The following is a 14,521-nucleotide window of genomic DNA, read 5'->3' as shown; positions in this document are numbered from 1 at the left end:
CGCGCCTCTCGCCTGCCGGGGCCGGGCCGGGCTCGGGCCTTGCGGGAAGCGGCGCGCGCTGCGCCCCGGGAGCCCCCTGCAGGGCGGAGCGGCCCTGCAGCCCCCAGCCCGGCTGTCCCCAGGGCGGCCGGGCCGCCTCCTCCCGGGAGCCCGGGGCCAGTCCGGAGCCTCCCCCAGTCTGCACTGGCCGCCGACCGGGCACCGGGCTGGATGCACCTTTGCAGCCTCCCCGTTCCGTTCCGCAGCCTCCCTCCGCCGGGCTCGGGACTGGAACTCACGGGCTCCGCTGGGCTTTGTCTACACTAGCGCTTCGGTCGGTCAGAGATGTGAAAAAACACACACCCCCTCCCCCCGACCGACATACGTTTCACAGACAAAAGTGCTGGTGTGGACAGGGGCGAGAGACACGTTCCCACAGACATAGCTACCGCCGCTCTATGGGGGTGGTTTACTTATACATAGAGCGGCTACGTAGGAGACCTTACAGCAGCCCAGTCTGTAGTGTATTCATAGCCTTGAGATGCCACAGGGAGCGAGGAGGGGGGAAATAAGCTTCAGGGGAGAGAGCTCTAGGCTCCTGGCTTTAAGGACGTCCCCTTTGAGCTGCCATAGACCTGGTGTCCTCCATGGCCTTTGTGCTCTCTGTTCCCCACCAGCAACCCTTGAACACCTGCTCTACCCACGAGTCTCTTAGCGGAAGGCTCAGATACTGGTATCCACCTCCTATGGCCAAGACCCGGGTTGCTGCACCCACCCAGGCTCTGCACCCACATCACTAGAAGTGGGGAACCTCCAACCATGTTCCAGAGTCCCCAGCCAAGCCCCACAACAGCATGAAGCCTGGGCCGCAGCCTCTTTTGTTCTCTTCCCATCAGTGAGGACATCGAAGTGGTTACAGAATCCCTCAGTCGCAGCCTCCCCATACACCAATCTAACTGCCCCATAGAACCTGGTCATGATGTGATGACCACGTCCTGGTGCAGCTTCATGACAATTGTTAGGGTAAGGGCCCTTCGGGTGGCTAATACATGAGGGATGAAAACTATCCTAAGAGCATCTACTCCTGCTTTCATAATGAAGCCTTAGGGGGAGTCACTGATCCCCTTTCTAAACCACAGTCTATAGGCACATTCAGAATGTGTCTGTTTTAAAATTCAGATATCTTGGAAGGGAAAATCTGAACCTCTGTCCCATTAACACAAACAGGTGGAGTGTGATCTCCATTGCCTCTTCTCTTTTTAAATCAGCATAAAGACTAATATTGTGGATGTGCTTGTGGAAACACCGAGTGACTGCTTGGGGACCACACACTCCTATGGTAACTCCACTGTCACAGGCTGGCTTGAACACTTCTTTTAGCAGCGGCACGAGGCCTGGGAGTTCAAAACATGTAGCCCGACATTTCTCCACCAATCAATTTGGGACCCCGGTAGCTACTCGTTGTTGGGTAACCACTACAGCCAACAACAAATTAATGTAGTTTCCTATTTTCGTGTCTTGAGTTGTGCATTTTGCCTACATCCTCCTGCCAACAGGACTCACAGAGAGCCACCCTCAGCTGAGTGAGTAGGCACTGTGCTAAATTTGTCTCATCTAACAGTTACTGAATGAATATTTCACACTGAATCTCAAATTTTGTAAGTACAAAAATTAAACCAATTTATCTTTTTAAAGCAATCTTTTTATAGCCATGCTCTTGGTGCTCCAGATTTTTCTGCCCCATGGTTTTAGGAAGAATACAGATGTTTTTTGGAAAACCTACTCAGTCCACTCCGCACATTTAAAATCCTAATAGTTAAAGATACCATATGATTCTCCTACAATGTAGTGCTTTGAAAACACCGTGGGCCAGCTCCTTAATTGGTGTAGTCTGTGTAGCTCTATTGAAGTTAGCCGTACAGTCCACACCCTGTAAGGATCTGGCCCTGTGTAATCTTCAGAAGTATTGCTATTTTGAAGTAAAGCCTAACACCCCTTTCAGAGAGCAGGTATCTTTTCAGTTCATTAGAGCTGCAGCAGGGCTTCTGCTCACAGCCACAGTCTACTCAAACATCAGCACTCTATGCTTCCATTTACTTTGTACATGTGCTAATTATTTTGTCAAGAGGAATTACAGGAAAAATAAAGAGATTCATAACTACATATGCTGGGATTTAACAGCCACATTTTTCTTCCCTCTCTTAATAGCCTTAAAAAAAAAAGAGAGAAGAAAAATAAATTGAAACAAAATCTGAGATACTTTCAATATGTTTAATTCATGTTCCTCTCAATTTGATTAGTATAGAGATATTCTTGGCTAGTGCTGTGTGAAAATTGCAAAAAAAAAATCTTTGCAAATTTTCTCAGCACAAATCTTAGTTTAGTTCTGGGCTGCTTCATGGCTCACAACTTTAGGTTTTCACACAATTATTGCATTGAAACATGTACAATTCCACCACACTTCTACAGCTCCCCTTCTGAAAACCTTCACTACTTGGCTAACAGTGCTCACTACTAAGAAAAGTCCTACATAAAGTAACAGGGTTGTTTGTAGCAGCAAGTACTTCATCCGTAGATAGGCATTTGCAGGATTGGTTTCTTTGTCCCAATCCATGGATAAATTCTTAAGGTCAGATCACGGGCTCTGGCCAAGGACAATGTCCTAATAGGGGCCAGTCCACAGCCCAGGATAGAGTTCAGCAGGCTCCAGCCATGCCCTGGTATGTTCTTCTGTGCTACTGGGTGCTGGGAGAAGGTAGAGGAGAGCTAGCTTTACGCTATCTGGGGATTTCCCTATGCAAGGGGAATACCTACCTGCCCAATTAGGACAGCTTTCTGACCAGTGCAAAGTAGTTGGGGGGGGGGGGGAATCTGACCACATGGCCTTTACATTCTCACTGGCTTATTGTTTGGTCAGGCCTTCTCTGCCAGTCAGTTCCAAAACCAGGTCCTGGGCTTGATTTTCTTCTCATACCATTTTTCTGCTGTTGTTACACCAGTGATAACTCAGGATTGACACCGATGGGCTAAGGGGGAAATTATGCCCTCGACCTTTAATCCTGCCTTACTTAGATATTTCAGGTCCAGGATTCTTTCGGTTTTAGTATAAACTTCCGTTGCTCAATTACAAGTGTTGCCTGAGTCACTTAGGGCTAGATCCACAACGGGAACTTAGACTCAGCATTGCGATGCCTAATGTTAGGCCCCCTACCACCTACTGGACTCCACAGCACCAACGTACCTGCCCAAGCTCCCTACACCAAGGGAAGAGTTTGGCCCCTAAGAAGGGGAACTGCAAAAGCCAGCAAGCCGAGGCCTGGTCTACACTACAGTTAGATCGATGTAAGGCAGTTTACATTGACTTAATTATGTCAGTACCTACATTAAAGCCTTGTCCCGCCGATGTAAATGCCCTGCTACACCGACCTCAGAACTCCACAAGAGGGGTAGGGCTTATGTTGAGGTAGTTAGGGTGACGGAGTGTCCCTATAGACATTGCGTTACTTGCATTGGCTAGTGGCTGTCTTGTCGTACCGCTCCATAGTGGAGCTGTGAAATGGACAAGAAAGTTGGGCAGCTAGAGCCCAACTGCCCCTGGCTCTCCACTTCCAGCCCGGCTGCTGCCTGGAGGCTCCCCATTCTCCACTTAAGGAGCCAAGAAGCCCGGGCAGCTGCCCCCTGCTCCTGCCCTGGCTCTCAGCCCCGCACTTTGCCCCTCTTCAGTGGGTGGAAGCGCTCCCGGATGCACACCATGGACAGAAGGAGGGCAGCGTGGACATCAGCCATCACAGTAATTATTGTGCTGGCTGTAAGTCGACCTAACAGATTGACTTAGGGCTGTAGTGTAGACATCCCCTGAGGCAGAGCTAGCCTATGTGAATGCCCTAGCTGCTGGGTGAGGGGGATTCTGGCAGGGCTCTCTCAGTGTCTCCTGTTGAAGCTGTTCCACTTTGTATAAATAATTAAATAGTAATTGGAACAGGGACTTGACTCTCCCTAATTGCCAGGCGTGCCCTAAGCACTGCCTAGAAAGCCATTCTTGTACTCTCGCTAGTATTTCAGACACAGTGGAACAGCTTCAACAGAGGGAGACTTATCCCACAATACCCCCACCCAATTACATGGGAGAAGAGAGAGCTGGGTTCAAATTCCTACTCCACAACTGGTAGAGTGGGGATTTGAACCTAGCTCGCCCACATTTTAGACCAGTGCTCTAATGCCTGGGCTAATGGTTACAAAGGTGATGCAGTGCTTTCTACTCGTTGTCTGTGATCTGAGCACACCTGTTGGATCCAATCCCATAGGCAAGACAGGTGGGCAACAACTAGTGTAAGGATTCCAGTCGGGATTAGACACCTGGGACATAGGGTATGTCTACATTGCAGCTGGACGATGCAATTCCCCGCTCAAGTAGATATACCCACACTTGCGCTGATCACGCTAGTGCACTAAAGACAGAAGCATTTCCACTTCCACCCATATACACTGAGGGTCTTGGCAGGATGGGCTAGGGGCCCTGAGTACGATCCTGTCCATGTGTTCAGGAAATAACTGCACTGCTATTCTTAACAGCCTAGCACAATCAAAGCTAGTGCCGTACGTCTACCAGAATTGGAAGTTACTCCTTTCAGCTGTGTTGCAAACATACCCTTAGGTGGCTGTGTGCATACCCAGCAGCAGAAGTGAAAACACCTAGGAGACATCAGCAACAGAAACAAAGGTGCCCTCAGGGTTAGGCAGCAGCTAAGGAGGAGGATTTGAGGATCTAAATTTTGGATTGAGGCACCTAAATCCCTTTGTGTGTCTAGCACTTCATGAACTCAGGAGGATAATGGTAGATTGACCTTTCACTGATTTTAAATTAACCCAGTGAAAAAGCACTCAGTAAGGGCCTTAATTAAAGCATTATCTTAATCACCATTGGACAAATTGTAGAAGAGGGGAAAGTATCTTATGGTGCTTCATTGTTATGTTACTTAAAATGATGTCGAAGGTCACATGCAACTGAAGGATCTTAAAATTAAATTGTGATTCGGATGACTTTTCAAAATGTGAACAGAATGATTTTTAAAATTTCTCCCAAAGATTGCTTCCATCGTTGCATACACACAACACTCCCTCATCTCAATTATTCATTTTTTTAAGTTACATTGGGAAGACAGAATTGTAAAGTAAAATGCAAAGAGATGTGAGGATTCTGAAAGGTTATTTTGCTTTTTCTTTCCTTTTTTTTTTTTTTAGAACACAACAGGTACTTATAACCTTAGTCATCACAGCAAGTCACTTTCAGAAATTCACAATGGCAAATGAATTCAAAACCCTAATGATGCTTTTACATTCCTATGTCAGAAGTAATAGGTCATATACAATACATTTTTTATATTTAGCACCTTTTGTATTAGAACTTCTCAAAGTGCTGTACAGAGAATATAGTTCAATATAAATTATCAGTTTCCCCACACTAAAATACAACAATAAAAAAGAAAACTTCAGATGTAAAGGCCCAGTTCTTTTACCTTTTGGCACATTGGAGTGCTTAATGCCACAATTACTTCTTACAGTAAGGATAGCAGAACAGGCCAAATGGGGCTAATGGAATATTACTCCCAAGCAGAGTGTTTCAAAAGTTCAGCACATAGAAGGCAAATGTCCTTGCTTTAAAGAACTTCAGCCTATTTGGTTAGACAATCAAAAGCCCAGCGTCAGTTCAATACAACATGCAGAAGGGGAATGAAGCATAGAAGTGTGCAAAATGCAACATTTAGCTTGACAAACTATTGGTCAATTAAATAGATTATCATAAAGGTTTGAAAAGTTTACAAGAACCAAGGCAATGTCACAACCTCTTTCAACCCTTTCCATAAGTAGAAAAACCACTAGATTTACACCCAAATACGAAGTAGAAATACATTTCTTGGAGCTGCCTCAGCTCCTCTTAAGTTGGCATTCTTCTGCTATAGTCCAGCCATGCCTGTTTAGCAAACAATCCACAGCCCAGCCATGCCTCGTGCCCCATGGTATCCTCCCAACAGAGGGTCTGCCTGGGCCAGATCTCTAGCATACACTTTTCGCAGTAGCTACCAATGTTAAATGTTCTTTATCCAGTTGTTTCTTTTGTGGACAGTTAGCACTTCAGCATCTACTGAGACCAAACGTTGAGGTCATCCTTGGTGCTAGCTACAGAAGTCCTCAAGGAAATAGATATTGTAGAGCCTTGATTTTACAAACATTTTCATCTTATAAATGACCAGTTATACTAACCAGTTTTCCCAACTAAAAAAACCCCACATAACAAAAGTGATGTTGACAAAAAACAAATCAACAGCTCTTCACATCCCAATGCCTTCAGTGGTTTGGAAATCACTTTGTAGTGGGGTTTGAAGGACCAGAAGGAGGCAATACAGTGCACCAAACTGTAATCTATGCACTGTACCTACTCTAGTTTTGAGATGTTCAATTTTATGAACCTTTCAATCTTCAATTAGATTAATAAAATAGGGGTTCTACTGTTAAACCCTAGTTTAAATGACCACACAACATTTGAAGATCTTCTACCATCATTGTTGGATCCTTCCATGCTCTTATCTTTGGAAACAGCACCCCAAATCCAAATAACTCTGATGTTGAGACAGGTTCAAAAACCTGGATCCAGGTTATGTGGCTTGGGCCACCCTCAAGTTTAAAGGCATATCACCAAGGCTGTAGGCAACACCAAGGATTGCTGTTCATTGCAGTGCTTCGTTACCAACTTCATCACTGGAAAACTCCTGGATTCCTCAGCAGGAACAGCATACATGAATCCCTACTCTCACACCCTGCTATGTGAATTGGGGCTTTGGTATTCAGTCACCATTGTGCCTTTGGGAATATACTTTTTTATTCTGGCAATATCAAAAATCCCATGAAGAATAAGCAGAACAGGAGAAAAGTCAGATTTTTTACCTTCCATAAATGGAAGAGTCTTCATTTACAATGGAAATCTTTTATTTGGCTTTGTTAGCTTCTTTTAGGAGACTATCCTCCACTGTGGCTATTTCACTTTAAAATACTGAATGCGAATTCTGTGTCAGAAGGTGATTAGGTGTGCTTAAAAGTGAGAGTTTTAACAGATTTTCTGTGCTCAGGTTTCAGCAAAGCACAGAGGGTTTTCAAGTAGAGCCCTAAGTATTATAATGCATTTAAACAACATTTAAAGGATGTGTGTGATCCTGAAGCCAAAGTGAAAATTTACACTGCAATTATTATCTTGTTTTTACATGTTTTCTGCTGTGCATTATTTGTAAAATCCTTTACTTCAAGACAGCCAAAATATCAAGTGCAGTTATTTTCCTTTCAGTCTGTTACTGAGTTGGGTTCTAAGGTGATGATTCATGTATTAATATGTGGTTATTAGATGACTCCTCTACCTCTACCGCTGCTATCTGTCTTTGGCAATGGAAAAAAGGAAATTCATTCTTAAAATCTCAGCAACAAATGGAACATGCATAGAAATCAATCCTGCTCTCATTGACGTCAAAGGAAAAAATTCCATTGACTTCAATAGAAATAGAATTAAGCCCATATATCACTTATTAGTTTGATTTATAGTGCTGAGAAAATCCATACATCTGAAAGGGGAAAAAATGTATCTGTTAAAAATAAGTCATAAGAATTAGGTGACTGTCGATGATATTTATCTCAAATAGGGAAAAACAAATATTACAGCTGTCAATTATAAATATTGGGTAGTCAAGTATCAGGGGGTAGCCATGTTAGTCTGTATCTACAAAAACAACAAGGAGTCTGGTCGCACCTTAAAGACTAACAGATTTATTTGGGCATAAGCTTTTGTGGGTAAAAACCTCACTTCTTCAGATGCATAGAGTGAAAGTTACAGATGCAGGCATTATATACTGACACATGGAGAGCCGGGAGTTACTTCGCAAGTGGAGAACCAGTGTTGACAGGGCCAATTCAATCAGGGTGGATGTAGTCCACTCCCAATAATAGATGAGGAGGTGTCAATTCCAGGAGAGGAAAAGCTGCTTCTGTAATGAGCCAGCCACTCCCAGTCCCTATTCAAGCCCAGATTAATGGTGTTAAATTTGCAAATGAATTGGGTAGGTTACCTATTACCTAGAGCAGGGGGTTCTCAACCTGTTTCTTTCTGAGGACCCTCCCGACATGCTATAAAACCTCCACAGCCCACCTGTGCCACAATTGTTTTCATGCATCTAAAACCAGGGCCAGCGTTAGGGGCGGCAAGCCGAGCAACTGCTCAGTGTCACGCCACAGGGGGCCTTGCAAAGCTAAGTTGCTCAGGTTTCAGCTTCAGCCCCAGGTGGTGGGACTTGGAGCCCTGGGTTTCAGCCCCAGGTGGTGGGGCTTTGGCTTTCTGCCCTGGGTCCCTGCAGGTCTAATGCCAGCCATGCTTGGCGCCCCCCCTGAAACCTCGCCTGGTTGAGCACCGCTGACCTAGAGGTCCAACCCAAATTAGGGCCCATGTTACTATGAATTGTGTATATATGTACACATACTAAGAGACAGTCCCCAGTCCAGAGAGATTACAATCAAAGGCCCCAATTCAGGATAACACTTAAGCACATGCTTAAGATTAGGCGCATACTTAAGTGCTGTCCTGAATAGGGATGCTTTACTGAATTAGGGCCTAAACAGACAAGACAGACAAAGGAAGGACTATTATCACCACTCTATAAAGGGGGAAGTGAAGCAGAGAGTGAGATAAAGGGCCTGATTTTCCAAGCACCCACAGGGCTCGTTGACTTCATTGGAGTTGTGAGCATGTCTCACCTGTAAATAACCAGCCCACAAGTGACTTTGCCCAGGTCACACAGGAAGTCTGGGAAGGGAACCCAAATCTCCTGAATCCTAGCCTAGTGCCTTTAGCATGTATCTGTCCTTCCTCTTATTGGAAGTTTAGTATTTGCAGGTCTCAATCTTGTAAACTTCCTTAAACACAAAAGGATAAACCACTGAAAAAAATCCAAGAAGGCACAAAACTCTCCTTTGCCATGATACTGCCAAAAAGCTTGACAATGGATAGGCTGCTGGTATGAGGTGATCACTGCCTGTCATGCCGACCAATATTGTCTCATTGTTTCCTCGTACTCCCCTTTCTATATGTCTGTAGCCATCTGTTGTCTCTTTTCTGCTCTGCTCTGGTTAGGCCTCAGCTGGAGTATTGTGTCCAGTTCTGGGCGCCGCATTTTAAAAAAGATGTGGAGAAATTGGAAAGGGTCCAAAGAAGAGCAACAAGAATGATTAAAGGTCTTGAGAACATGACCTATGAAGGAAGGCTGAAAGAACTGGGTTTGTTTAGTTTGGAAAAGAGAAGACTGAGAGGGGACATGATAGCAGTTTTCAGGTATCTAAAAGGGTGTCATAAGGAGGAGGGAGAGAACTTGTTCACCTTAGCCTCTAAGGATAGAACCAGAAACAATGGGTTTAAACTGCAGCAAGAGAGGTCTAGGTTGGACATTAGGAAAAAGTTCCTAACTGTCAGGGTGGTTAAACACTGGAACAAATTGCCTAGGGAGGTTGTGGAATCTCCGTCTCTGGAGATATTTAAGAGTAGGTTAGATAAATGTCTATCAGGGATGGTCTAGACAGTATTTGGTCCTGCCATGCGGGCAGGGGACTGGACTCGATGACCTCTCGAGGTCCCTTCCAGTCCTATAATCTATGAATCTATGAATCTTGTCTCATACTTAGATTGTAAGCTCTTGGGAGCAGGAACAGTCCTTTTGTTCTGTATTTGTTCAGCTCCTAGCACAATGGGTCCTGGTCCATTAGTAGGGATCCTATGTCCTATCGTAATAAATAATAATTAATAATAATAATACACTTTGCTTTGCAAGTTAGGTTCCCATATTACACCTGAAAGGTTACAGAGCACTTAGTGAGGTTACATGTTGACATTGACTTATATGTGCAGTCAAGGGTTTTGTGACCATTACGGCCCACAAAGTCAAAGCTCAAGTAGTCCAAAAAGTAGGAGACTGAATTATAATGGTAGTTTCAAGCCTTTGACAATCGATGGTTACGTGTACACTCAGAAAGGAGTTTTTACAGGCAGCGAGATTTACATCCTGCTGCAGATATGGGGGTGGCCTGCTCGGTGTGAATGATAATACGATGGAAGCTGCTGCTTGTGGTGCATCATACGCTGTATGTAGACAGAAGGAGAGGTGCATCACAATACAAGGAATAATTAAGAGCACAGATAGCTGGAAACATCAAATTCCTAAGAATAATAACTCTTTATAGTCATCCTAATTAAATAAATGTTGAGTGCCTAATGGCTTGCCATTCATTTGTTTCGGAAGTAGCTAGTGCTCAAAATGAGGCTTAAAGAGTTATTACTCTTTAATTAACTTATCTGCCACATACATTTCATGGTGAGTTTCCATCTGTTTCCCACTCCCGTTGCTTTTGGTGCAGGCTACAGCGTGTAACTGTGGACACACACATAGCATGGTCAGCAGCATCTAGAGTCCAGTACATTCTGCTAAGAAAGCGGGGCCCACTGGAAGCCAAGTGCAGCATTATGATTTCTGTTAGCAGAGAGAGAAAAGTGAAAGTCACTCTCAGTCCAGGCTGTTCACAGAAGACAGTCATCTTATGTAGTTCAGTGAGGTTACAGATACCAATTTAAATTGGGTTACCGTATTTTAATTTAAAAGAAAGAGGACACTCCACGGGGCCCCGGCCCTGCCCCAACTCCGCCCCTTCCCCAAAGTCCCCGCCCCAACTCTGCCCCCTCCCCTGAACGCTCCTCCCCCTGCTCCTCCCCCTCCCCTGCTTCCCGCGAATCAAATGTTCGCAGGAAGCCTGAAACAGAGAGGCAGCAGGTAAGCTGAAGCTAGGGCTGGGGCGGGCCGTGGCGCGGCCCAGTCCAGCCCCCTGGCCAAGAGGCTCCCTTTGCTGACCGGCCGGCCCAGGCCAAGAGGCTCTGGCCCCAGCGTCTCCCGCCCGGCTCGGCTTGGGCCCTGGGGCGCTGGCCCCCGGCCGAGCACTGCCGGCCCCTGGCCCCGCATCCCCAGCCCCGGCCGAGCACCCCCGGCCCCGCACCGCCGGCCCCAGCCCGGCCCCCGGCCGAGCACCCCAGGCTCTGCACCGCTGGCCCCGGCCCCTGGCCGAGCACCCCCGGCCCCTCCCTCCCTATTTTCCCGGACATGTCCAGCTTTTTGGGATTTCCTCCCGGACGGGGATTTGAGGCCCAAAAAGCTGGACATGTCCGAGAAAATCCGGACGTCTGGTAACCCTAATTTAAAAAAACCCTCAGTCATAATACCAGTTCCTTATAAACACATTTCATGTTGGGGGGGGGGCATCCCAAGTCCCCACCAGACCACGATTCAAGTTATTTACAATGCCCTGCCCCTGTTTGTAGCACTTGAGGATTTCTCCAACCAACCATCAAAAGGTCCTTTTCTCTCTCTTTCCTTTGAGAGAGGGGAATCAGAGGAAAAGGCAAGCAAAGGTGGTCTGGCTCTTAGGGTCACCCCTTTGGGGCTTGGCTTATCAGCTGATATCTGTAATTCAGGTTTGCCTCCAGCCCCTCCTCTTAGATCACCGTGCTTTATACCTGGTCCATGCAGTCTCAGGGACAGTGAGGCCTGAGACAGGCACCTTCATGGCTGATCTATTTCTGTGCTCAGCTGTCTTCTTTATATTCACCACCCCTTCTTGTGGCAGGCTCTCTCTTTTTAAGTTCCCCCTCCCCACCCCTCCAGACAGAGAAAGCCTTACAGGTGTGCCTGGTTAGTGCCGTCTGAGCCCAGAAGAACTCAGTAGTAGCCGCCTCTCTGCTAGAGTGAGGGGGGGTTGCAAAGTTGTTGACAAAGCTCACTGAAGTAAAGCCAATTTCATTCTCCCTCCCACCCCACCTTGCTCTCATCTTATATGGTAGAGCATTTGTGTGGTAAAACAGAAAGAGCGACCCAAGCGCTCAATATAAGCTTTGTACCCTGTCAAATAAATGATGAATGAAGAACAGGGATAATGTGATATCTACTGGTTTTGCTGAAGTCTGTTTGATCACTGGCCATTGGTATTCCGCAGAAGTTTCTAATTGTCACTTTGTGATGTGTAGCAGTACTGTGGTTAAATGCGCTGGGTCCTGTATCTGTTATTAACCTTTATGTTGTGCCTCAAGCAACTAGGGCAAAGTAAGATAGGAATTCTGATCAAGTTCTATTTAATGCACTGTTTCTCTCGCTTGACTAACAACCTAGTATTTTAGTTTAAAAATTGAAAAACAAGATTACAGGGGGAAATATAGATATTGATGACTTGGCTATGGTAATGTCTTCTATTTACATACCTCGTGCTCGTTTTCCATAGGATGGGCCCCAGATCATTAAATAAACACTGCAGTCTGGCAGGTAACGTCAGTAAATCACTGTCTTTCAAAGCATTTTTACTACACCATTGCTTGAAAATAAGGATTTTATTTCATTTTGAATTTATTACTGTGACTATGCTACTATTTATCGCAATGGCTCCGGTGTACATTATTAATGGGTTATTTTATTGTTCTTCTATCCAATGGGAATCATATAGCCAAGCAATTTTGGTATTAATCACAGAATCTCTTCTAAATTAGGGTCTAAAAGTTCCACTAGCAGAAGGCTGGGCTTGGGGATGTTTTTGTTAATATGGTACCTAGAAAACAGCTATGTAGAAAGAGTAGCAGAAATATAGATGGTCTTGTTCAAAGACAACCAGTGTTGTTTCTCCCAGTACTCAGGGAGTTTTCCAGCAATAGGTCAGATCCTGAGCCAATGTAAATCTGCATCGCTCCATGTGAATCACAGATTCACACCAGCTGAGGAACTGGCCCAGCCCACTGGTTTCACTTGTCAGGGTCATTTATTGCCTAGGTGTAGGCTGGCATGTGCAAAGTTTTCTGTTGCTGTTCTCCTCCATCGAGCCTTTCATTAAACACGTTAGCATGTGAAGCTGCAGTGATGGAGTAGTGATCATACAGGTGCAGTGGCAGGTCTACCATAGGAGATTAAGGGTTTGCTGCCGGCAGGGGAGCACTAGATTGACCAGCGTGTGTACATGTTACAAATTGCTAGCCATTTTCAGGCGCAGGTATCTACTTCTCCATCCCATTACGCCAGTCTGGTGCTGGCATGTGTCCACTGAAGTCAGCAGAGGCACACTGGTGCGGAATGGCGCTCCAAGCCCCGCGTAAGAACCTGTGGGTTAAATTCCCCTTGTGCTGGCTTCTGACCGGGGAGGATTTCACCTGTGGGAGAGAAAGCGCTTCTGTCTAGAGCGGCAGCCATGTGACTGAGGCCTTCCTTTGGTTTGCGCATATCTCTCTGGCGCTGCATGCCGAAGCCACAAGCAAGTTATTTTTGCATCAGACCATAAAAAAGCACAAATCCTCCATTTTGTAATGACTGTAGCACTTAAGGACACACAACCCCCTCCTTCCCCCCTTCCCCCACAATGGATTCTCTGCTCTACCTTTTTCTGCTGATAGTAGTTGCTGGAACTAGCAGCGAGGAAAAGCACGGAGGGCGACAGATGATGTCACAGGCCTTTTAAGCCCCACAGTAAGAGAAATACCAGTACTAGATTGTAATGAGCAATTTGTAGCCTATATAAATAATTCAGATTTATTATTATTTAGCACTCTGTGGTTATTCCTGGCTGCCAGCCAGGGAAAGACTGAGTCAATGTGGCACTAGAGATTTTTCTGTTCATCAGCTAATCCAGCCGTCCTCGGTTTCCATTACTTCAGGAGGACGTTGAAAGTAGATGGTCAGTAGAAGTTCCTAATTTTTCTGCACCAGGACTCAGAGGGAAGGATGATGATGCTATGTTAATTATCATTAACTAATTAATAATGGCAATTGGCTATATTTATATTAATTTACTCACCGATTTTTTTTAAATGTATATTTTACAGTTTAAAAATGATCCCCCAGGATGTTCTCCCCTTGTGTGTTTGAACCAGATTCAACTGAGGGCTCAGTCTGATTGTTCTTCCTAAGGTGAAATTCCCACTGAAATCAGAAGACGCTTCCCCAAGCAAGGATTGCAGAATTCAGGCCGGTAAAGCTAGACTGTGTCCACCCCTCGGTAGGTACCCAAGAATGGGAGGGGATGCAAGGTGCCTAGTCCCCATCCCGGGCACAGGCCCAGTCTTTGCACTTAGGGGCTAGCTTGGGGCAGTCTTTGCACTTGCCTCTCTATATGGGAAAAGAAGAACTTGGCTCCACAAAGGCCAGCAGAGCAGGGGCCAGCGGAACACAAGGCATGCTGGATCTGTGCAGAAGGATGCTACAGACGCCAGATGCCTCATGCATTCCCAGGGTGTTGCACCAGCCTACATCTCAATAGCTCCAGGAGCTCTTGCTGCGGCAGAGCCATAAGGTAACCGCTCATTTGGGAGGGAAAGTCCCTTCCTGAGAAGCCTGTGGAGGAGCCCTGCAGAGTGCAGGGCTGCAGGGGTAGAAGCAGATATTATGATGCATCTGGTTAGCATAAGTGGTGAAATTCACTAAGCTGAGTAGTGAAGACC

This window comes from Trachemys scripta, chromosome 10 (assembly GCF_013100865.1).
Source record: "Trachemys scripta elegans isolate TJP31775 chromosome 10, CAS_Tse_1.0, whole genome shotgun sequence".
In the NCBI taxonomy this organism is placed as follows: domain Eukaryota; kingdom Metazoa; phylum Chordata; order Testudines; family Emydidae; genus Trachemys; species Trachemys scripta.
This window is presented reverse-complemented; position numbering follows the sequence as displayed.